The sequence below is a fragment of the Ambystoma mexicanum genome, chromosome 4p, assembly GCF_040938575.1.
Source record: "Ambystoma mexicanum isolate Mex_15411 chromosome 4p, UKY_AmexF1_1, whole genome shotgun sequence".
NCBI classification, from domain to species: Eukaryota; Metazoa; Chordata; class Amphibia; order Caudata; family Ambystomatidae; genus Ambystoma; species Ambystoma mexicanum.
In genome coordinates, this window is record NC_090927.1 from 517150569 (window position 1) to 517162647 (window position 12079).

A 12079-nucleotide genomic window follows, 5' to 3' on the forward strand; every position below is an offset into this window, starting at 1 on the left:
CAAACCCTGCTTGATCCTCCCCTACCAGGAATGGTAGAACTTTCACCAACCTCAGCACAAGAATCTTAGCTTAGATCTTTATGTCGGTGTTTAGAACCGCGGCAGGTCTATAGGATGCTTAGGAGGGCAGATCTTTATTGGCTTTCACTATAAGAGTAATCCTCGCTTCCCCATAGACCGCAAGGAGCTTCCTCACATAAAGATCTCATTAAACAGAACATAGAGAGGTTCTAAGAGAGTCCCAGAATACGTTTAAAAAAAGGATGTAGTGAGGCCATCTAAACCGGGGGCTGAACCCACCGTCATAGAGGAAATTGCTGGCAATATTTCCTCCTTGGTGATCTCCCTCTCCAAGAAGTCCCACTGCTCAAGGGAGGGAGGTCTCAATAGCGCCCTGCTCAGGGAGGCCTGAGGTGTACAGCTTTTGGGAAAAAGTGTTGAAACCCCTTAGTAGGTCACAATTACTGTCTAGCATTTTGCAAGCTTCATCGCTAACTCCGACAATACATCCCGAGATAGCCCTCTGTTTAGTTGTCCATGCCAATATCTTTCCCATTCTGTTCCCTTCCTCAAAGTATCTTTGCTTAGCTTTTAGGACAGTAAATTCAACACTGGAAGCCTCCATCATATTCACCAGCTCCGTGCTGTCTGCAGGGCTCTAAATGCCTTTAGCGATCCCGTCTATCTATACTCTACCTCTCTTTCTTTAATGTCCTGTTGAATGAGGGAAGTCTGTTCCTGTTGGCAGCGGTTCACCCAAGCTCCCTTGGAGATGAATATGCCTCTAATATAGGTTTGAAGGCATCCCAGCCAACCTCCTCCTGAACCTAGCCCACCCGATAAGTCTGGAAATATGCTACAATCGACTCCCTAACGTCCTCCACCACTAATGTGTCATTCGGTAGGGCGTGGTTAGGTCTCCAGCTCCTGTGAGACCTACATTCTGAGGGAAGGGTGAAATTTATGATGATTGGGGCGTGATCAGAGAAATCGATAGTGCCTATTTCAATAGAGTTCACTTTAGGGAGCAGACTCACCCTTAGCCAAAAGTAGTAAAGTCTTGAGTATATGCAATGAGAATGAGAGAAGAAGGTGTATTCCCTCTCCCAAAATGAGAAACTTGCCATGCATCCGCCAAATGTGAATCTGTCAACAACTCCTGTAGTGCAGCTGTGGGCCATGTGGCACCCCAGTAATCCTACTTTGTTTCATCCCAGTTAGGTCGATAGGTACATTAAAATCGCCTCCTAAGATAATGTGACCCTTCGAATACACTTAGAGATCCCCTAGCGTTTTACTAAGAAATCCATTTTGCCCTATATCAGGACTGTACACAGTGGCATACCGAGTGGGGGCTAAAGGAGACAAGCTGCCCCCACACCGGGACGGGACGTTTGTCAGTGGGAAACCTCTCCCGTTGAGGCACCTCAATGAGGGTGCCCAACAAGGAAGATGTCCCGCTGGGAGGACAATGTGTGCTGAACAATTCCTTCTCAGCATGCTCATTGTTCTGGCAGCAGGACACCTTACCCTTTCTGAACAGGAGAGGTGTCCTGCTGCCAGGACAATGTCCCAAGGAACCCTGGGCAGCAGAGGGGCTCTCATGTTGCTCTGTGTTATCAGAGCTTTTCAATGTGAGCTATTAGGCACTGATGGGAGGGAGGGGGGACTATTAGCAGGGACTTTTGTCCCTTCAGAAATGTGCATGGGAGAGAGTGATCAGCAGTGAGAAGGAAAGGGTGCATAATGTTGCATGCTTTATTTATTTATTTATTTTTATCACACGCTTAATACCAGAGTGAAATAATGACTATGACTTTACCCAAGCGGGATTTGTTAGGCTCACATTAACCTGCATGATGTTATTGTGACTTTGCATGCGGGAAGGGGAGAATAAAACTAAAGCCCGGCTCTTATTGCTCAACATATTTCTATCCTGATGTAAATAAGGTAAAGCTTATTATGAAAAGATAGTTTATTATGTAATATGGTTTGCTTCCAATGCATTGCTAGAAACAAAGTATTATTATAGCAAATGAAATGCGAAGGGAAACCTTATTAAATATCTATAACAATTAAAGCTGTGAAGATGTGGTCAGTTGCTTAAATTGTCCACCTCCCGGTTGCACCATTTAACCAAAGTGTGAGATCCTGGGCAGATCTGCAGCTCTGTAAGTGTTTTACTCTGTAAGTGTTTTGCTTCAGAGCATATGTTAATATATCATGCTGTTATTTAAGAAAAGCCTGACTATGGAGTTGCTCCATGTATAACAATCGTGCAATTTAGATGTTTTGAACCACAAAGTTATTTGCCACTTGGTTTACTTATGGCAAATTATTTTAAAGTAACTTCCATGTGCCTCCAAGTATCAGAGACTGATGGATTGTACTATTCTGTGAAGTCACTTCTGTTGGTGCAATCCATATGCAAATTAGGAGATTTGTATGTATTTTGCCCCAGAGCGCCTGGACAGAGCTCTAATAGATGTGTTCCTTACATCTGTAATGATTTGCAGTTTTATTTTTTTTTTTGTTATGTGTTAAAATGCGATCTGCCTTTAATGTTACCAAAAAGGTAGACTGGGGCAGGGGCGGGCGGTTTTGTGGGCGCAAATAAGACCATGTGGAATTGCGTGCACTGCATTTGGGGGGAAATTAGCAGGACTTTTTTTGTGTTTCACCCCCCCACTCTTGCAATGCTGGACACTCCCCTGACTGTGCACCACCGTAAAGGTGACCATGGTGCCTCCCAACAGCCCTTTCCCAAAAATAAATCTCCCTTCCCTATCATATTTAAACCCGCGAACATGGAAGGCCAACCTCTTCCCAATGACAATACGTGCCCCCTGTCTCTTGAGATGGTATGTAGAGAAGAATTACAGCGGGAAGTCCCTGGTTCTCAATCTACCCACATGACCCCTGCGTAGGTGCGCCTTATAAATGAACCCAATATCTATATCTGCCCTCTTCGGTCTATGCAGCAGAGTACTATGCTTTCTAGGGTAATTCAGCCCCCTAAACCTGTGGGTTAAGCAGCGCACCTCCATCTTGCCGTGGGGCACCAGAACGTTCTTTCAAGGTTCCTCATATTCCTGTCTGCCCTGAGAGGACAACGGGCTGGTTCATTTGATTCTGGACTCAGCCACAGTAACACTGACACATTCCCCCTGAAGCAATGCATCAGCCTCTTTAACCATACTCCAATCTTCACAAATATAAATAATAGAACAATAAACTCACTCCATTCACCAACGTGTCGAGGTAGAGACGTCCTCCAAAAGATCTACCCCTCTGGAGAACTCAGCCCACCTCCCCTCTCCCAGGCATGTCACCCGCCAAAGTTTCCCAACATCAAGGCTAATGGTAGTCATGGTTGCATGGAATCTCACTGAACAAATTGACCCGCAAGGAAGTGTCATCTATTGAGCCCACACCATGCCGGTGGGATTTAGTCATCCCTCAGATCCCTGCTCTGCCCCCCTACACCAAACCTCTGACCCGTAATCTCCTCTACCTCCTCTCAACATCCTCCTCCCTAAATTGCTCAAGTGAAATCTCCAGAATCTTTGCCACCTCCTCCGCCTCCCCTCCCATGTGAATATCAGGCTGAAGGGGAATGTCCATCTATGTGGTATCTGCTCTTTTTTAGGTTTCCCCATCATTGGCCTGAATGCTAGTTGCTTCTGGAGAGTAAGAGTAGTCAGGCCTGGAAAATCAGGAGTTCGTGCTTGCCATAGGTCATCTCCCCCATGGATCTGGAGGCTTTCAGAATCTCTTCCTTCACAGTAAAGGCATGGCATTTCATAATGATCTCTCTAGGATGTCCTTGTGGTCCTCAATAGCCCACTCTATGCACTCTGTCTAGCTGGAGGGGGTCTGATGCTACAGCAGGGAGGTAGTCCTTGAAGTACTGCAGTACCCATGCCTTGAGATCTGAAGATTCAACCACTTCCTCAAGGCCCTGTATCCTTAGATGTTCATGCTGGTGCCTATTTCCCAGGTCCTCAATGGTAGAGAGTAGCTCCTCCACTCCCTGCTTCGCTCCAGATAGGTCTCCCTGCAAATGGATCACATCCTGCTGTGGGGAGTGGATGGATTCCTCAGTGTCCCCCATAAGCGCAGGTCATCCAGGGATTTCTGCAGTCCTTCCGTTGTTGCCACAATTTCTCCTCTACCCGATGGTCATTTTCTCCCCCCGTGCAGATATACATTGTAATCAAATTTCTGAACTAGGTTCCAGGGATAGCTACTCGCGCTCTGGAAAGAATCTTTAAAGTTAAAGTTATAAACATTGATAACTTTAAAGATTCTTTCCAGAGCGCGAGTAGCTATCCCTGGAACCTAATTCAGACATTGTCATGATACAAATCCCAGTAGGTGCAAATATTGCAATAATTTTCATTTTTACTCTAATATGGTTAATAGTGCATGGTAACGGTATCATACCCACTACCCTTTAATTCTGTATACATTCTAATAAATGTTTTTGTGAGCTCCAAGGCCATCACATCTCCCTCCCTCGCTGCTGCCATATCTCCTCTGGTCAGGTGGGATCTTCCCCAAGGTGTCTCAGGTCCCGCCCCCCGTGGCCCACAAGACAGTTACCCATCTCAACTTCTTCTGTGCCTTACGTTGAAGCATATATATATAGAAGGTCGACTGCCAAGTTAATATCCACCGACTCCTCCTTCTGATCCATAAGGCCACAAGGTGCGAGCCCTTCGCGCCTCTGCCACCGGGCACAACAGTCTTCTGGCCAGGTGGGATATGAGACAATTATGCCGCAGCACCAATGCAGGGGGGGGGATCAAGTGCTCTCCTCAGACAACTCTGAACACGCAACTCATGGGGCCCTTATTGCGAGCCAGTGTAAAATGCTTATCCCACCAGGCCTCATTGTTCCTTCAGCGCAGCAAGGGCACAGGGCCAGGAGACACCCACCAAGTGCCCACTCACATGCACCCTCTCCACTGTGGTCACAAGCTGCCTTTTTGGGCCACCGCAGTGCGCCATTATGTACGGGAAGTAAGCCCCCTTCACTCCACCACCGCTTCCTCAGATCTTCTTAATCTGCTCCCAGATCCCCCACCTCAATGTACTCTCCAGTGCCGAGCCCGGCCCCCCTACTCAGGCAACCAGGAGACACCACTTACACACCTATGCCGGCAGCCCTCCGCATGTGGCATACAGCACCCTCATGTTGGGGATGTTGGGACTCTCTCGGCATCTTAGGACTGCGATGACAGGTTGTGTATCACATCCATTTGAAGTGCTCCACTTCTCACAGCATCTCGTTCCAACCCCGATGGCACACACCATGTCACTCGTGCCCGAGGCCGTTGCGGCTTCAGTCCCTCGGCCTTCTGTTGCCTTGCAGCACATCCTGGTCCACTCAGTTCATGGCTGCAGGCTTCACAATGCTGCTGTTCCTCGGTAGGGCGCCCATGCTGGGCAGGAAGCATTAGGATAATCTGCCCACACTCCGGCCCATGCAGGATGATCAGCCTGTGGGTGATCCCTGCCCAGGATGAGACAAGCTCCCTTAGCATGCGGCCATCTTGGTCGCTGCTAAACCAGAAGTCCTGCTATTGATCATCTTATGCTTTACCTGCTATGTTGCTGAGAGGAGAGGCCTTGCAGTAGTATTGCTGCAGTGCCTTTTTGCAGAGTGGGTCAGAGACCGAACCGTTTATTTTTCTGCAGTTGGGGGGCAGTTTTTAACTTTGATTCCAATGGACCACCCATAGTAACACATAACCAATAAAAACACTGTAATGAAAGCTTTCTCTGAGTAGATGACCAGATGCTCATGGTGTTATAGAGGCACAAGGAATTTAATAGTAAACCCTATTTAGTTATAGGATGTCTTTGCTGTGCACCCTCTTGATGGTTAACAGCCACTCCACCATGTTCTATAACCTTTGCCTCACATCGCTCTGGGCTGCCAGAACAACCAAGAAGCAAAAATTACATTTCCCTGCTCATAGCCACTATATATAGACACATAGGAACCCCTCAAAATTCTATTGTTAATAACTTTTGATTCGAGTAATAGATTTGGCCGGCATATCAAAAGTGATTAAAAGTCTGCGGGCCCCTCCAGACTGCAAAGTTCCGTAAAGATTTGTTAAACAGTAAACGAGTTATTAAGCGTAAAAGAATATTTTTTTTCCAAAAGTGTAGCCTACTTCCCATTCATTTGGCGATAGACAAAAAAGGTCAATTTTTGCCAAAGCGAACAGCCTAAACCGCTGAACAACTTGGGCACGAAGCATTGACTCACGATCCATGCATAGTTTGGGGTTATTGCGTGCCATAGTTATTTTAAAATTTGACAGAGAAGTAGGTACCCCCTTATAGTTATATCTCCCATGGTGCATTGCAGGATCATGGTTTTCAGAAATGAAACCACTGCCATCTTGTTTTTCTCTTGATGCAAGAGATATTTGCGGCTATAGTTGAGGTTATGGGAAAATGAAACACAATAAAAAGCTATTTGCAGGTCAAAAAACATACAAATGGCATCAGAGTAGAGGTGGAGGTGGGTGATGGCTAGAAAGCACTGAGTGAAATTTGGGAGTTGGAGGGGGTCCAGGTACTGAGTTTCCAAATCAAAGCTTTCTATAGCCTTGGCTATAGCCTCGAATAACTGACATCTGAAGCAGTGTGTGCTTTGGGGTGAAAGGGAGAGGGCAGGGGAAGAGGCAGTCTGGGGAGTGGGTGGAGCTGGCACAGATGAAGGGGGCACTTCATGGAAAACTTTATTTTTCAGCTGTTTTGCTAATATTCGCAGCTATATCCGATGTTACAAAGGAGTACAGGTAACCGCGGGTATATGTAGTAGGCTACCCGCAGTTACATTTTAGATTTAAAAAAAAAAAGATATCTTAGTGACGTCGGGGTTAAAAATCACTGGCTACAGTGACTCAATAGCCATCCTGGTCTCCCATTCATGCAGTAAACAGGACAGACTCTGCTTTGCTTCAAAGTGAGGGAGGGGCCAGCCTCCTCAGGCCATGTTGCTTCATTAATGTATTACCCCAACAAGACCACTTGGAGGAATGTGCCGGTCCTTTGCTTATGTTGAAGCTAAGCAGGGTCAGTCCTCGTTACTGCCTGGATGGCTAACCGAATGGGCATTTGAATTATTTCCTTTTTTTTAAAACCGTGCTACTGTCAGTCCCTGAAGGTTTTGCACTCAGAGACATTTTTTTGATGAATTGCATTTTGGTATTTGTAGTCTCCCAGTCAATAATAAAAATAAAATAGGTATTTTTTCAGCAACAGTGGGTTTTCTATCCCTGCAGTAACTGAGATAAACCCTGCTTAGCTTTAAAGTGAGAAAGGGGTCAGCCCACTAAGGCCATGTCGCCTAATATATGGGCTCACCCTAGAAGAGCACTTAGAGAAAAACTGGCTTAAGGGGGCTGGATCCTTCCTTGCGTTGAAACTAAGCATGGACATTCCCGGTTACTGTATGGATGGCAAATAGTCCTTGGTCCTGAATGCTGTGTGTGTTTTTTGTTTTAAATATCTCATAAGCATATGTATTTTTATAAAACTGAAAAAATTAAATACACATTTATGCTGAACGCTGCTTTCAGAGAACCATGGCCTTAAGGAGTTCAAGACCCAGCACTTAACCTTTAATATACAATGATGTTATTGTCTGGATTTTACCAAGTTTCATACCTAGACTTTTATCATTGAACATAAATGCCCCATGAAACACCAAGCCATTATGGCCTACTGGTCAAATGCTGGGCTTTGAACTCTGGCAGACGAGGGTTCAAGGCTATGTATTTTTTATTTTATTTTGTTTAACTAATTTCATTTAATTAAAAGAAAAGCAATGCAAGTGGGAGGTGGCGACGTGCAGTGCAGTCCTGTGATTGTATTTAGCATGAGGGTATTTAGAGGGTATTTAGACATGGCTGCGATGTCGGCCACCTCCAAACATCCCTCACACCAAAATAACAGCGTCGGAATGTCTTTCACACGAAAAGGGCACACTAAAATGGGCACTGTGGAGAAATGCCCATGCAAAATCGGCCCGCGCCAAAATGATGATGGTGAAAAGGGGTGTACCGCTTGGAGAATGCTGCTTAATCAAAGTGTTCCATGGCAAATAATGCTATCTCACTGCACGTTGCCTAAAAACATTGTGAGTTCTTAAATCCGAAGACCATGCCTAGTAGTCTGGTAGTGTTTTAAAGTGGACAGTGGTCACAGCCAAAGGTCATGTCAGCTGACCCTGGGTGAAGACCATGCTAATTGCCTGGAAGTGTTCTCAAAATCTATGGAATAACAAAAGCCTTGAAATTCAAGGAAACGACTTTAGTTGCAGGGACGTTAAGGTGATAAATACTTTGCAACAAAACCTTTGAAATTCAAGGAAAAACATGAGTTGCAGGGACGTTAAAGTGATCAACACATTGTAACAAAACCCTTGAAATTCAAGGAAAAACCTTTAGTTGCAGGGACTTTAAGGTGAACGATATATTGTAACAATACATTGAAATTCAAGGAAAAACTTTAGTCGCACAGACGTTAAGGTGAGAAATACATTGTAACAAAACCTTTGAAAAGGAAAAATCTTTAGTTACAGGGACATTGAGGTGAGAACTTAATGCAACAAAACCCTGGAAATTCAGCTAAAGCCACCTTAACTTTGCACTCCCTGTTGCGCAGACTCTGACCACAATGATGACATCACAGATCACATCATTGATGACATCACGAATTACATCTTGTATGGGAACACTGATAACATTACAAATCACATCACTGATGCCATCACTGGTGACAACACTAATTCAATTGTATATAACTGATTACATCAATAATGGAATTAGACATAACATCATTTATGAGTAAGCTCATGAAAACATTGATTACCTTAATAACAATTTAGGCCGTCGACTTCGCCATGACGAAGGATGGGGTCACTGTCCAGCACCAAAGGCCATAGCTAGTGGTCAATTAGTGTTCAAAATTGCCAATTTGCATGGGTAAAAGCCATGGTCTGAACTCAAAATGTGTCCTGCTACCAATGCCCTCTGGCATGTGCACAGCAGGTAACAGTGACAGGAAGCAGGGAGACCTTGTTCCTATACATGCAGGGAAGCACAGGAGCACCCCCCTACACATGTGTCCCTGCAATTCCCCATTGGACCATCCAAGACTGGGGAATCAAAATGCCCTCAGCCTTGCACAGCCCTTTGGGCATATGTGCTGGGTTACTAATGAAATGCAAAAAAACCTGCAGTAGTGGGAAGCGCTCAGCATTTTCACTGGGGGGCTTGGGACTTCCATAATTGTGGCAGGTCAGAACCCCATCGCCCATTATGAACAAGTAGCTCTGCCTTGATGGAAGAAGGTCACAAAGTTGTGTGCTTTGTGGGAGGGAGTGCGATAGTTGGGGGGAGATTATGGAAGGGGTGAAGAGAAGTGGTGCTAAACGGGGGATAGATGACCTTGGTCTTTATGATGTGATAGGTTATTTATAACATGCTTAATTCCCAGAGGTTTCTAAGCGCGGACCCAGGGATCGACCCTGCGTTGCTCCCGGTCGTCTTGCTTCCAAGGCAAGCACGTTGCCCTTTGAGCTATCCTCCTGAGACGGAGTCGAACAGAAAACAGCAACACTCCATCCAGTGATGTAAGGTGGAGAGGCAGTTGGAGATACTCAGGGAGAGATCAGAAGTGAATGGGGGGGAGAGAGAAGAAGATTTGAGTATCATTCCCAAAGAGGTGATAGAGCAACGCAAACAAGGAGATTAGTCTGGCAAGGTGACAGGGAAGGTGGAACATATGAAGACCAGTTGGCCAAGGAAAAAACTTTGCGAGACGCCTACAGGGGGAGTTTTATGATCAGAGGTGCCATAGTTCCAGGATTTAGGGAATGAACAACCCGCAAGGTGGGATTCAATTGAGAGCCATGTCTTAGAATCCAAGGTTAGAGAGGTGTTCCGGCAGAGAAGGCTGGTTGATTATATTGACACTAGTTGAGAGATACAGGAGGAAGAGGATGGAAGAGAGCTTGGAGTGGCAACTAGAGGATAGAAAGCCAGAGATGTGGGTCGATTCCCTTTGATTGTAGTAATGACTGCAGAATCCACATTGGTGATGGCCGCGGTGACCAGTAATAGCAGTAAGCATTATAAAACCCAATGTAGTGTGGCTCAAGCTGGCTCAGATTACAATGATTTGGCTCTAACTATTCTAACCATTTGATTTGAAACTCTAAAATGATTTCAGAGATTTGGAGCCCTTGCAAGAAGCTCGCAAAGATAAAGAGCATGCGTTGTCTGAACCAGACTTAACGTTGGTTTGAATGGATTTAACAGTCTCTATGGCAGCCCTGAATGACAGGATACTGGAGCTTACGGCAAATGACGCGATATGACCAACACTTGTTGCCTGGATCACGTGCACCGAAGATAAGGCACAGAGGGACTTGCATGCCTTGAGATTGCGCCTATTCCAGAGCCATTCTTCATCTCACCATCCAACCAGTTGACAACTGCACTGTATGTTTGTGGCTGAATCGTTTTTATTTGAATACAATTGTTCTCTTTTGGTTTAATTCCATCGATGAAGATTAAAAACTGAAATCAGCGCAAGGTTCCATCAGGACCAAGCTTTAAAGAAGGCCGCTGTCTCATTCAGTTTTTATCTCTTGGTAAAATATCCGATAACATAAAACAGCTGTTTTAGTCAGTGTAGTTACTTTCAGCCAGCTATTTTGTAGCACAATGGCAGTCAATGTTTTCTCTGTAAAATATCTGATTTTAGACTTTTTTTTCAGAGTATTGTAGCAGCATATTAGGATTTTGGTCCGGTTTTCAGTTCTTTTTGCACATGTTTAAATGTATGTTGATTCCTAATTCAAGCAGGTGTTTTGTTTACTTGGCTACTAATTAGCGTTCAAATACAAAATGCAATGTAAAAAGGTGCAGTTGGTTCAAAGAAGTTATTTTCTCGGGAGAGAGAGAACATAATACGTCTTTGCTTGATTCTACCAAACTGGTGGCATTACTATAACCATTTTTATGACAAGTAAAGTAAGCCCACAATTCCTGAAAGAACTAGATCATCAGCTGCTGGCAAACAGATGGGCATAACTACTCTGAAGTCACTGCAGGAGTCTGGAAATGTTGCCAGAGTCTTCGAAAGCCCTTCAGGCTCCTGCATACATATATATATATATATATCGTGGCCATGTAGTTATGGTTAAGTTGCTGTTTCCATAGGAAGAGCACTTTTTGGCTGGCTTATTACTCCGCTCCCCCTGGACGAATCTTCACCAAACTTTGCAAAGAAAGTATACGGCCCACTCTGAATTTATTTTGCAAAGTTTGGTGAGGTTTGGTCCAGGGGTGGGAAAACTTATAGGGGGGGTCCAAACATTTCTTTTTTTCCCATAGACATAATGGGAAAAAACTTTGCTCACGCCTACAGCCCAAACCGCTGAACAGATTTACACCAAATTTATGGCAGGAGCAGCGGCTTTGTTCCGAAAGCGTGATTTTTTTATTTGGTGTAAATCCGTCCAGTAGTTTCTTTTTAAATTAGCAAAATGGAAACCTGTTCGGTCTGAGGACTGGCCTCTGATTGGCTGTGCTGTCCACGGACTGGCCTCCGATTGGCCAGAAAAATGTGCAGACTTTTGCATAGTCCGCGAACACCGGGACGCGTCCGCTGATTGGATGGTGAGAAAACGTGAAATGCATCTGTTTTCTTGAAACGGCCACCATCTTGGATTCGCTGAATTTTTTGGGGTCAGCGAACAGCATGGTGAAAACTTTTTAAAAAAAGCAGCATTTCACTTTTCAAACTCGACAAACAATCTCTGGGGAGGTGAGTGGGGATGAGGATTCGATTGGATATGGCCATAAGAAGCCAAACGGGTTGTTTTACCCCCCGAAGGTCCGTGAACACTCTGGATGTCCTTGGACAGTCCTGTGGTGTTCACGGACACTTCAGATGTCCTATGACATCTGTACCTATTTCTGCATTACAGGGTTGGGGAAAATCAGTTTTTGGATGGCTTAAAACTTTTGCGCCACTCAATGAA

General features: G+C 45.0%; 1 protein-coding gene across 17 annotated transcripts in view; it reads left to right on the forward strand.

Moving 5' to 3' along the window:
* MYT1L (myelin transcription factor 1 like) overlaps positions 1-12079 on the forward strand; it is a 1655431-nt gene that overhangs the window by 522050 nt on the left and 1121302 nt on the right. The gene's annotated exons all lie outside the window — the stretch shown is intronic.